Source organism: Bidens hawaiensis, unplaced genomic scaffold (assembly GCF_021521415.1).
Source record: "Bidens hawaiensis isolate Kalapana, Puna unplaced genomic scaffold, B.hawaiensis_p1.1 tig00047519_1, whole genome shotgun sequence".
In the NCBI taxonomy this organism is placed as follows: Eukaryota; Viridiplantae; Streptophyta; class Magnoliopsida; order Asterales; family Asteraceae; genus Bidens; species Bidens hawaiensis.
Genome location: NW_027498496.1, coordinates 74,316 through 80,068, shown reverse-complemented (window position 1 = coordinate 80,068; position 5,753 = coordinate 74,316).

The following is a 5,753-nucleotide window of genomic DNA, read 5'->3' as shown; positions in this document are numbered from 1 at the left end:
ATTACTTTTGAAAAAGTCAATTAATGTGACAAGGTGGACCATAATTTATTGTGTGTGTCGCAAATTTGCGATAAGAAGTACATCACGGTATTTACTGATAAAGAGTGTCTTATTTTGAAACCGGGATACGTGATTCCCGAGGACATGGTTGTCATGCGATCACCTCGATCAAATGATATTTATGTCTTGAATATGAGTTCTAAAGTATCAACATCTATCGAAACATGTTTTGTCTCAAAAGCAAACGAGAAAGACTCTATTCTATGGCATCGTAGAATGAGTCACATACATGTTCGAAAGATGAATTATTTAATGGCAAATGACTTAGTTGAGGGTGTTTCATTGAAGAACTTTAAGTTATGTAATCACCGCATTGCGTGCAAGAAAGGCATGCAGAAGAAAAAGTCACATCCATATAAGTTATTGAATTCCATTGATACTCCTCTTGAACGACTTCATATGGATCTTTTTGGTCCTGTGAATCGTGATAGTATCTCTAGAGATTGGTATTGTCTCGTTGTTACCGAAGATTATTCAAGATACTCATGGGTCTTATATATGAGTTCAAAGGACCAAACACCTGTTCTGGTACAAAACCTAATCACTAAAATCGAATCACTATACAAACACAAGGTGAGGAGAATTCGAAGTGATAATGGTACTGAATTTAAGAACATTGTATTGGATTTCTTTTGTATTCAAAAAGGAATTCACCGCGAATACAGTGCACCCTATGTACCACAACAGAACGGTGTTGCTGAAAGGAAGAATGAAACTTTGATTGAAGCCGCAAGAACTATGCTTGCTGATTCTAAGCTTCCTGTCCAATTCTGGAATGAGGCGGTGAATACAGCTTGTTATACGCTTAATCGGGTGCTAACTGTTAAACGACTCAAGAAGACAAGTTACGAGCTTTTAAACAATCGAAAGCCTAACTTAAAGTATTTGGAACCTTTTGGGTGTCCTTGCACGATGCTAAAGAAGGACGCGAGTAAGTTTGAAGAAAAAGCCATTGAAGGATATTTCTTGGGGTATGCGTCTCCAAAGAAAAGGGTATTTAATGTCACTTCTGGCTGTGTTGAGGAATGGTATCATGTGGACTGTCAAAAGTACACCAGACCTCCTCAAGGGAAAGGTCCTGACTGGATGTTTGACTATGATGGCTTATTTAATTCATTAACTTCATCAACTGAGAACTTTGATGAAGACCTGGTTCGAGCATATTTTTAAGATCATTTTGCTATTCCAAGATTTTCAAGTTCTAATGATGTTGAAGCTCCACCCGTTGCTCCAACTGAAGATCCATGTGATGCGTCTCCAGCTGTTTTTGATAATGTATCTACTTCTTCTGATGACAATCAAGCTGATGATCCGGTTATTGAATTTGACAGTGATGTTTCATCTCCTGAACTTGGTGAACATTACACTAACTTATTTGAAAATGTTGTTGTTCCTGAGAATCGCACTCTTCAGATTCATAATTATCATCCACAGGAAAACATCATTGGAGAACTTGATGTGGGCGTTCAAACACGTCATCAAGTTGCTTCGTCAAGTGAGAATAATTTATTGTGTGCTTATGTAGATTTACATTCCTCTGGAATTGTAAATACTGCCAAATTCACTTGCCTTCTATCCCAAGTTGAGCCAACGATGCCTCGTATGGCTCTTCAAGATCCTTCTTGGGTAGAAGCCATGCAAGAAGAATTACAGCAATTTGCACGCTTGGGTGTTTGGGATTTAATCGACAAACCCGCTAGAGTCAAGAAAGCCATTCCGACTAAGTGGTATTTAAATGTAAGAAAGACGATCATGGGGTGACCGTGAGAAACAAGGCACGATTATTGGTTCAAGGTTTTCATCAGCAAGAGGGTATTAACTACACTGAAGTGTATGCACCAGTTGCAAGATTGGAGTCTATTCGAATCTTTCTGGCATATGTTGCTTATAAGAATATCAAGGTCTATCAAATGGATGTTAAAAGTGCTTTTCTCAATGGTGAACTACACGAGGAAGTGTTCATTTTACAGCCTCCTGGCTTTGAAGATCCTGATTATCCGGACCGAGTTTACCGATTAAACAAGGCCCTGTATGGTCTACATCAAGCCCCGAGAGCTTGGTATGGCATGCTCGCCGACCATCTGAATGATAACGGCTTCAAGCTAGGGACTGTTGATTGCACTTTATTTCATAAGACTGTTGGTGATGATCTTCTCCTAGTTCAGATTTATGTCGACGATATTATCTTTGGGTCTACAAACGACACGTTATGTAAGGAGTTCGAGATGTCAATGAAAACGAAGTTCGAGATGAGCTCGATGGGAGAGATGAATTTCTTTCTAGGGTTGCAAGTTCACCAGTCTGCGAAAGGAATCTTTATTCACCAGACCAAATGTGTGAACGATGTCTTGAGCCGATTCAAGATATCTGCCGGTAAAATCCCTTCAACTCCTCTCCCTGTGGGTCACAATTTATCACCAGATGAATTGGAGGATACCGTTGATCCTACCCTCTATCGTGCTATGATCGGATCTTTAATGTATCTAATGGCTTCTCGCCCCCACATTATGTTTGTTGTTTGTCATTGTGCTAGGTTTCAAGCAAGTCCACGAGTGACTCATCTAGCTGCGGTCAAGCGAATTTTTTAGTATCTGAGGGGATATCCAGACATCGGGTTATGGTACCCCAAGGATGATAACTTTGAGCTTACTGCCTTTTCAAACTCGGACTACGGAGGTTGCAAGATCAACTTAAAATCAACCACGACAGGGTGTCAATGCTTAGGAAACCGACTTGTTTCCTGGCAGTGTAAGAAGCAAACGACGGTCTCTACTTCAACCGCTGAAGCAGAATATGTTGCAGCCTTGAGTTGCTGTTCCCAGGTTTTATGGATTCAACAACATCTGCGTGACTACGGTTTGAAGTTTCTTACTACTCCTATTTTGATTGATAACTCTGCCGCCATAAGTATAACAAAGAATCCCGTACAACATTCTAAAACGAAACATATCGAAATTCGATATCATTTTATACGGGATTGCTTTGAAAATAAATTAATTGACCTTGTGAAAGTACATACTGATTTTCAGAAAGCCGATCTATTTACCAAAGTATTTGACAAAACTCTATTTCAATTTTTGCTTGGTTTAAATGGATTAAAGACCCTTGCTGTCACTGCAAGTCTTGATGTTCGTTTCAGTATCGTCCGAGAATTCTGGAATACTGCTCAATATGTGGAGACAGAAAACATATTACTGCTGAAGTTAATAGTAGACCTGTTGTGGTATCTGTTGAGACCATTCGAAGGGTTCTAAGGTTCTTTGACACTATTGATGATCCGAGCGAATACTACAAAGAACTGCTCAAAGGATTATTTGGATGTTTATTCTATTATGGTGATCTTGATGCGTCTATGTATAACATGGCATACTTTTGTCCCCAATACAAGTATTTACTTCATGTTCTTATACACTGCTAGCCAATAAAATATATTTGTAAATACTTATAAATAATTGAGCAAGAGAAGGAAGGTGACCAAGCTAGGCCAAGGACTAGAGCCTACATGCTGACTGAGGAGCAGGCTAAGCAAATCCCTGACGTTGTGACACCTACGTTTCTAGTAAATGGTATCCGCTTCTGTGTTGTTTGATTAAGGTGCAAATAGAAGTTTTGTAGCTACGATATTTAGTAAGTTAGCTAAAATGAAGTGTTGCCATGTAACAACTCGGGTTTTTGAATTTATATAAATACCCGACCCGTTTCCATGTTCGGGTTATTTTATTTTATTTATATCGCGTTCGTCGAAAAGATTATTATTATATTATTACTTAATTAATTATATAATATATAAACATAACTTTCTTTCTTTGACAAAAACCACCCAAAACCAAACTTTAACCTATTTATATTTCCACCTTCAATCTTTGGGGACTTAAAAGCAATTATTATATATTTATTTATTATTATTACCATCTGATCTTTTTACCCGATTCTCAACCCGGATCCGAACCCATAAATGCAAACCGTTTTGTTAACATGAGCCTCAATTCTCGCAATATACATGAAAATCAAATCCTTGATAACATTGCCATAAAAGATCCCACCGACGTTCTAATTATGTTATATCATTCAATATTGATTTGTAATTCCTGTTTAAATGAACGACAATAACTCGTGTCTTATTATTCAAGCAAACAAACATATTAATTCAATTAATCACTCCCACACAACCCTTTATGCAGCGACATCATAAGCCCTCTGTATAATTTGATTAAATCGTTCTGGAGGTAGCATGTTCGTCACGCTCTTCGCCGTCCACTGTTTCATTTGATTAACCCATCAGATGACATTGTTTGAGGTAATAAGTTGTATGGTTTTGATCGTCAGTTAGTGTTGATTAATAACCCTATGGTTAATCTAATAAAAAGCAAACGTATCAATCGATTGGATTAGTTAGGATTTGCATTATGAATTGCGAATCTGTATGTCTGTTTATATTTATTTCATCTTGTGATATAACTGCCTAACACCCTGGCCCAGTTGGCTAGGGTTGTTGCGTCTTGGTTCTGGCCGCTGGGGGACGCGGGTTCGAATCCCCCCAGCCTCATTTTGCTGTGATATTTTTTTGGAAACTCTAAGTAATTAATCATGTAGCAATTAAATATATATTATTAATATAATGGTTAATTGGTATTTTATTTTAAAACCGTCATGTTAACCGATCCTTTTCCGAACCCTAGTTAAAACCATATTTATCTCGTTAAAAATTTAGTCAAGTATTTATAAAAGATTTTTGTTTATAAAAATATTATTTATAAATTATTGTATTACTTACAATATTAATTTAATAAGAAATATTTTTTAACAATAAAAATATATATAACTATATTAAATATATTTTATTGATCTAAAAGAAAGTAAACCTCTTTAAATAAACTACCCAAATATTATAAATAATTTATTTTATGTATTTTTGTATAAATAAATCATATCACTTACGATAAAACTTTGATAATAAAATTGATAATATATTAATGCAATATTTAATCCTCGTTTAGAGCACCCCCGATCACCATCGAACGTTTATCTAGTTTTAGATTCATTATTGAAATCGCAGTTATTTATTCCACAACTATTGTTACTTAGGATTGCTCGTCGGTATTTTCCCGAAGCACGTGATTTCCGCGAATCATCATTTCTAATATTTCTCCTTTCACTTTTGATCGTCTATCGAGGTGAGTACCACATTCCCCTATTTTACTTGTTTTCCATATTTTGGGGACATATGCGTAAATATATTTCTCATTATATACTTATACTTAAAACTACAACTTTGTCTTATGTGTTAACAACTTATGCCATACTTGTGTATGTGCTTATTTGCTTTGTATGCTTTCACATTCAGAGAGGTCCAACATAATCTCAGTCAGTATGATCATACGCCAGTCGTTAGCCTTTGTACTTCTCAACATCTCAGTTATACTTGCTCATTTGGTTAATTTGTTATTCTCATATGACTTGTTGCAACTACATATTTTGTTATATAATACATGTACATTTAAACTGGTGTGTTGCTCACTCAACCTTGTGTTAACAAACTATATTATTTTCAACGCATATGCAGGTTATCGTGTGACGTGATTATCAAGAATGTTTGAGGAAACTTAGGATGCATGTTAGAGAAAAGATACAAGAGCTTAATTTTGGATGTTTAATTTAATTGTTTATTTATAACATTGATGTACATGAATATT